The following is an 8,122-nucleotide window of genomic DNA, read 5'->3' on the forward strand; positions in this document are numbered from 1 at the left end:
GGGGGGGGGGGGGGGGGGGGGGGTGTGGGGGGGGGGGGGGGTAGGGGGGAAGGGAGGGGGGTAAGAAAAAAGTTTGGAGTTTTTAAAAAAATTTATTATTTTTTTTTAGAAGGGAGTAGGGGTTTGGGTTTTGGGTAGGGGGATGAGGTAAGAAAAAAATTAAAATATTTTTTAATAGGGGTGGTAGGGGGCGGGGTGGGGTGGGACATTGAGGGTCGGAGTAGGGATGGATGATTTTGAGAGTTGTATGAATATTTCAACTTAAGAGTGAGGTTGAAAGAGAATTTTGAAAATGATTTCCTTTTTGAAGGGAAGTCATTTTCCTTAGAATTGAGAAAAATAAGTTGATTTGGAAAACATTTTCCAAAACCTTTAAGCCAACCAAACATGAGAAAATTGAAAAACATTTTCTGAAAAATGTTTTCCTTCATACCAAACACACCATATATATATATATATATATATATGTGTGTATATATAGAATCTATATCTATAATCTATATCTATATTTATATCTATATCTATATCTATAGTCTATATTAAAAGTGTGAAGACCCTTAGAAAAGTAAAAGTGTGAAGACCCTTAGAAAAGTGATTTGAACTTTTGCCCTTCATTAAAAATCTCCGCTTTAGACAAAATCGTCTTTTCATTGTTTTATTCAATAATTAAACCATTATCTTTATAACATTGAATATAATAAATACATTAAAAAATAAATAGAGAAGGTTTTCCGATTAAAGGTAAATTTCTAAGTTTTCCTAATAAAGGTAATTTTCTGAATTTATGGCAATTTTTCATTTACGTCTCAAATATGTCCCAAAAAAAGGATTAAATAGGCACGCCAAAAAATTTTTTGCCAAAACCTTTTTCAATACATTTTTTAAAAATAGGTAAACTTTTTCTTTGAAAAAGAAATTGGTTGGCTTTTTCTACTAAAAAAAACGGCCAACATATTATGCCCCCAAAAATAGCAAACAAACCTTTTCCAAATAAAATCACTTGGCTGACTTTTCCTAAATAAAAAAGGTCACTTCTATACTGTTCCTACAAGATGTAATCCATAAAAGAACCTAATAAAACATATGTGGGTTATTGGCCTACAACATCTATAGTAAATCATGCCGAGCTCATATTGGTCTGCCTAATGAGAGGTTTGGTGACTACACAATATCCAGGTTCATAAACTTCTTATGTTGTTTAGTTCTAGAAAGTTAAAAAATAATCAATTACTTTTGAAAAAGCGGAGCAATGAAATTGCCGAAGATCATATAATGATCAATAACAAATCGTACATAATAAGTGATGGCTTTGATATCAAATGTTCTGTTATTATTAAGGACCTTCCCCGTCAACATGATATCCAATGTCATTCTATGGAAAAGAGTCGGCATGACATGTTTTCAATTGAGCATTGAGACAAGGATAAAGATATAGTTTATTTACTTAATATCTTTACTATAATGATGAGAAGAATAGAATATGATAGAACGTTATTGAGGAATAATGCTGCAGATCATGATTCTGTGATAAATTATTATTTTTTCAAATAGACCATATATGTCTTTGAATTTCATATTTTCCCTATTGAAAAGATCATTAGAGTTAAGGTTCTGATATTGGAAGTTCCTTGGCAATGAAAAATACTACAGTTTTTCCTTATTCGTGATGAAAAATTTTGGTACCTCTCCATCTACTTTTGTCTTCTGTAATTGGTCTTATAAGGAACACATAGTGTATTCTTCACTATGTTAAATACTGGTCTCCCTAAAAATCTATTCTATCTTTTTGTAAGCGTAGAAGTGTACTGGCTATGAGTTTCTTCTAAAAAGCAATGTTGGTAAAGTTGGTGGCGATGATAGTTGTTTCAGGATCTACCATTGTTGTTGTTTCTCAAGTTGGCGATTCTGTAAAAGGGTGCCATATAAAATAGGACAGAGGGAGTACCTTTTTAACTCCAGCAACATTTGTGCTTTAGAAACTTATGACTGGCCAACTACTTCTCTGCATATTTATTTCCCCAAATTTGGCTACTTTGTTCCTGAAGTGCAATTATATGTATATCAATGTTTAGGTTAATGTTAGACAGAACACTTTCTGCTACGAAAGAAAAGAAACTGACAGGGAGGCAATATTTGAAAGTGGAAGAGCCAGTGGGCTAATTTACTCTATTGTGTAGTTGTTGTTTCTAATTAGTTAATTATGAAATCATGCTACTTTAATCTCATCGATGTTGCTTTAGTAGCTGAATTGAAATTTTATAGTGGCCATCAAAATGAGTTGTGTTAGAGAGGACATCGAGCTATAGGGTTATAGAAAGACAAATGTTCAATTTGTCTTTGCTAAAAAATACTCGTCTAAGACATGATAATGCAGTATTGTTGTTTTTTGCATTCAACAGAATTTAAATGTAAGACATAAGCAATAAAGACCATCTAACTTGATTTTAATGATAGTGATAGTCCTATTATCTTTTTGTGTTGTCAGAATTTTGGTGTTAGTAAGTCAAGGAATATGCGGCTCAGAAAAAAGAATTCATGTATGATAAAAGTGCTGCTCTGGCTCCTGTTCCCTTTCCTTGTGAGTAGTCCAGCTACTAATAAAGTTCCCTGGTCATATGTTAATTCAAATGTTTAAAGTAGTACACTACTTTCAACTGTATTTGGTGAATGGCAGTAAGTCATAAGTGTTTGTTGTATATAGTGGTTGCTATTTAAATTGGGTGTGAGGCGTTGGTACTGCATAAACTACTCTGGCAAGGTTGTGGTTTTATGTCTTCATGATATAGCTGTGTGGCTATTAATCAATAAGGATGTTTATAGTTCAATTTCAGTTAGTAAAATCATCTAGCATGGTGATTAATAATAGAATCATTGCAAAAAGTAAGTTTATGAAAAAAAATTCTATAAAACATAAATATACAACTTCTTCTACTTCTATGTTTTCTTCTTATTTTAAGTTATGTTTTTTTTTTTTATTCATAAATCACAATCATCATCTTATGCCTTTTTTATTTCTTTTAGTTATTAAATTCACTAATTTTAATTTCATTAGTTGTATAGCTTAAAGAAAAAAATTAAGTAGCATTCATAATGAAAAAGTTGCATCAGACTTTCATATACTATTTTACGAAAAGAAAACTTTCTTTTTCCAAATTTCAAATAGACACAAAATAAAATTAATTGAAAAAATATTAAAAACTTCCAAGTGTTGTTTTATATTGCAAAGAGTCCGAGTTGAGGTATAAGATAGACATACAACATTTACAAGTATTTTTTGATATCTAGATGTGTCATTCAACGTAATTATCTATTTAAACCTAAGAGTTGCTTGAGAAAGGCATTAAAGACTTCTTGTGAGTGGAGTGTTGGGTTCAAGATTAAAGTGTGAATGAAAAATAGAGGGAACCAAGTGGAGGAAAAAATTGAGATAACACTCAAAATGAAAAGTGTACTAGAAAATGGGAAAGTTTACTAATTCTCCCACATTGGTGGGAGAAGAAAACTTTCAAGCATTTATATTAAGGAACACTTACTTTACATGGTAAGTGATGCAAGAATCAAGAGGTGCCTAGCATTGTCTTCATTGCTAGACTCAAATTCTGATTCAATCAATGAGATTTATCTTTTTGGATAAAATTTATTTGAACAGTCCAAAAAAACAATCAGTTTTTGTTTGTAGTTTTTGAACCTCCATTAACGTGCATTCTTCTGCATGCAAAAACGATGGATGCGGCTTCTCGAAGGAACACAACTCTTCGATTAAAAGACACACTATTTCGAGAAAAGGTATGACTGTTTAGATAGTTACACCTTTCCGGTGAACCATTGACACCTTTCGAAAGGGGCACCCAATGGCTATATATACCTGCATTTTTTCATAGGTTTAGATACAAAATTTTTCCTGCATTAAAACACTTCTTGTATTCTGAAATATTTTGTGTGATCATCTAATCGTTGAGTGAGTTCAAAGAAAATTCGATCGTTTGAGGTACTACTACAGTTGGATTGTTAGACCATTTTATTCTGGGAGAAAATTTCGTTACCTCGGGTACTTGAGGGGAATTATTTCCTTAAGGACACTCTGTGAATTCGGAGGACTTGACCTTTTTCTATTTTATCTAATTTTCTGAAAAAAGAAATACTTCTTTGAAAGATCATTTTGATCTTGTGTTGAAGGTGTTGCATAACTTGATAAGTGTTCTGTTTTTATACTTGAACTTGTGTTGGAGTTGTTATTGTCAAATACAGATTCTTGTATACCTAGGAAAACATGGAGTTCTTAGAGGACAAGAATGATTGGACAGAATTTTCTTTTTTTAGTCTATTAACATAATTGAGGGTACTAAAGTTTAAAGCTTGAGCGCAACCAACGATTTAGGGGTCAATGAAATAGGTAAGAACCATCAGATTTCAGATGCAAATTGAGATTAAAATATTAGGTGATTTCTGTTGTATCCTATTGTTGATGGAAGATGACAAATATTTTGTGAAATTAGTTAAGGATGCATAAGTATCCTAATTTCATTTTCCGTCTAAATCTTAACTACGAATGAAATAAACCCCAATAAAAGTATCTAGGGCGCTCATGAAGTGACAGTCCATAATAAAAAATCATACAAAAAAACACTCAAATAAATTCCTCTCCTCTTTCTAACTTTGATGGACAGAGTTACCTAACTTGTGAAATGAAGGGGATAGATATCCTATGAAATTAGTTCAGGTGTGTAAAAACTGATCCGAACACCACGATTTTCAAGAGCTATACACATATTCAAAAGCATAACCAAAATTAAAAGGAAACTGAGGAAACAAGAAAAACAAATAAACTTGTGGGGGTGGCAAGTTTCACGTGAATTTAGTCAAGATGTGCGAAAGCTGACTCAGACGACATCTAATCAAAAATTAAAAAATAAACTTGTAGGGGACAAGAGAATAAGGAAATCTTAAAAAGAATTGTGAGGTGGGCAAGGGGAGCAGTACAAGTCTTATTAAAACCACCAGCAATACCACCAGCAAGAAGCTGGTGTAAAGTACCAATCCGAGGTTGAGTCTCTGGCTGCTGTTTTGTATGATAACAATGTTGCTGCTATTGATGCCACTGTTGTGGCTTCTGAAGTTGTTGTAAAAACTTTCTTGCGCCACTTTCTACTTTCATTTTCCTGATCCAACACAATAAAAAAATATTATTTTTCTTTTATATTTGTAGAGTGTATAAGGAAAATATTAAATAAGATATATTAGTAATGCTGAAATATTTCTTTATACATTAAGTTATTTCACTATTAAATCAACATAAATTATCGATGCAAGTTAAGAGGAAAGATTTATCACGAATTGTAATTGGTGGTGGATTAGTACAGAACTAAAAAAAAAAGAAAAAGAAATTAGCTACGAGCAATTTAGCTATAGATTAATAAAAAAATCCGTATTCAAATACGCTCAATTTTCTTATCTATAGCATTCGTTGTCAAATAAAGTACACACTTTCATTAGGCATAATTATTGGTGTCATCAAAAGTGACAAGTAAAAGTAAAAGATGGAGTATATCACTAAAGTATCATAAAGTTTACAAGAATATTTAACTTAAATTAAAAATTATTACTTTTTTGTATTTGATTTTTATTTTGTAAGAATATAAGTACCATTTAAAATATATTATTTGCAATTAAAAGTTTTGTATTAAATAAAGTCGGATAAACATGCAACGCACGTTGCATCTATGAGAGTAGAAATAAGGAAAATATTTATAGAGTTTTTCTTTCCCGAATTAATATTGATATATCTTTTAGTTAATAAATAGCTTGCTAATCTTTTTTCTCGTCTACAGTTGTATATATGTTCTAGCTTATGTGAATGGACCTTTTTAACATTATAAAAGCATATAATTAAGTTAAAGGAAAATTAAATTAGCAAAAAGGTTACATTATTTCTTCATATAATCTTCTACGTTTTTCTCTTATTTTGATTTAAGTCGTCTTCTTATTCTTTCTATTTTACTTTATTTTTTTAGTTAGTAATTTTGAAGTTTATATATGAATTATGCATAATCAACATTAACAATGAATTATGATTTTGATAATTTCTCACGTTTCTCTTTGATTTGGTCCTATTTGCTGAACAAGAACGTAGCAACTATACTTGCTCGTCCCCGTGCATAGTGGCAACATGATTAAAGAGAGAGAAGTGTTAATAAACATAGAACTCATAAAATACTATTACTAATATTCAAGGTAACCCCGTACTCTTTTGATATTATTTCAAGAAAAAATATTATATTTTATTTAAAGTCAACTGTTATTTTTTAATCATTTATTCTTTTATATATTTCATGTCGATTGGAGGTTTGACGTGAAACACATGTGAGTATATATTAAAAGTGTGAAGGATCTTTAAAATGTCGTTTGAATTTTTTGTTATTATTTAAAAGTTTTTTATTTTAGACGAAATCGTCTTTTCGCTATTTTTTTGAAAGATTTAAGAGTTGAAAATTAATTAAATATATTTATGATAAAACCTTTACGTATTAGAAGTTATCAGAATTAATGATAACCAATATTTTTTTGTTAGTTTAAGAATTCTAAATTAACTAAATTTTATTTTAAGAAGATTTTAAAAATCTATAAATCTACATCTACATCTACAAATTTGGTTTTTGCAAAGTTGTTCAAATATTAGTATAGTTCGTGTTACTACTATTTGTGATGCTCCCTCCGTCCCATTTTACTCGTCCCAAATTTTTTAATTTGATTTTTCATTAATCAAGACAAGACATTTTTTTTTCCTTTTTTACCCTTAGTATTAATTATTTTTTCTCCAAATTAAAATGTAAACATCATTTAATAGGGGTAATATGGTAAAGTAGTCATGTTATAAATTTTTTTACTTAAACAATATGCAATATCAAATTGGAACGAGTAAAATGGGACGGAGGGAGTATATTGTTTTTGCTTTGTATAGAGTTAGGACTTAATTTATTTATTTTACAAAATTGCTCGTTATGTTTTTTTTTTATCTTTGCACTTCATTAAAAATCTTAGTGATAGATAAAATTGTTTAATTTTAAATAATTAAAAGTTACACGTACGACTAAACTAGTATATATATATATATACATACTTGTTTAGGTGTACGCGTCTTGCGCGTGTACATCATTTTAATAAGTTCAAACATTACACTAAATAGGATATTTTTTTAAATAATAAAGATGAATATAATAATTAAATTTAATATCTTTTGAGTATGTAAAGATGAAGAATTTATTTATTAAACCTAATCTTTACCAAAAATATTTTTAAAAGTCGATCGACATTCATATACTATCCGTAAATTGCAATAAAATAATAAAATAATAGTGACATCAAAATAATACAATTAAATCTAATCTTTACACATAAAAATTTTCTCAAAGTAGTCTGACACTCATCTACCACCTGTAAACAATAACAAAATAATACGATAATAGAGATATCAAAATAATACAACTAAACCTAACCTTTACATAAAAAAAATTCTCAAAGCCGACCAACATTTATCTATGACCTGTAAACTGCAACAAAATAATACGATAAAAGTGATATCAAAACAATACAATTAAACTTAAATTTTACACAAAAAATTCTCAAAGTCGGTCGAGATTCATCTACGAACTATAAACTATCACAAAATAGCAAACTAATATAAATATTACGATAATACAATTAAACCTAACTTTTACCTAAAAAAAAAATTTCAAAGCCGACCTACATTCATCTTCCAGCTATAAATTAAAATAAAAAAATAAGATAATAAATATATCAAAACAATACAATTAAACCTAACATTTACACAAGAAATTCTTCAAAACCAACCGACTTTTATCTATGACCTATAAACTATAAAAGAAAAAATATAATAGTGATAATAAAGCTTCAATTTTGATCCAACTAATTCTTATTCGGGTGAAAATTTTAATCCTAAAGAATGATTTTGAATGGAGTCAAAGAAGATATATATAAACACACATGTTGAATTCTATGCTGACAAAATCAGTGAAGGAGTTGAGGGTTAGAAAATCAAGCATCCACCAATCTAGACATGCAATCGAATCAAGTTAGATGAGCATCAATCATATTCTCCCAATAG

This window comes from Capsicum annuum, chromosome 7 (assembly GCF_002878395.1).
Source record: "Capsicum annuum cultivar UCD-10X-F1 chromosome 7, UCD10Xv1.1, whole genome shotgun sequence".
NCBI lineage: Eukaryota > Viridiplantae > Streptophyta > Magnoliopsida > Solanales > Solanaceae > Capsicum > Capsicum annuum.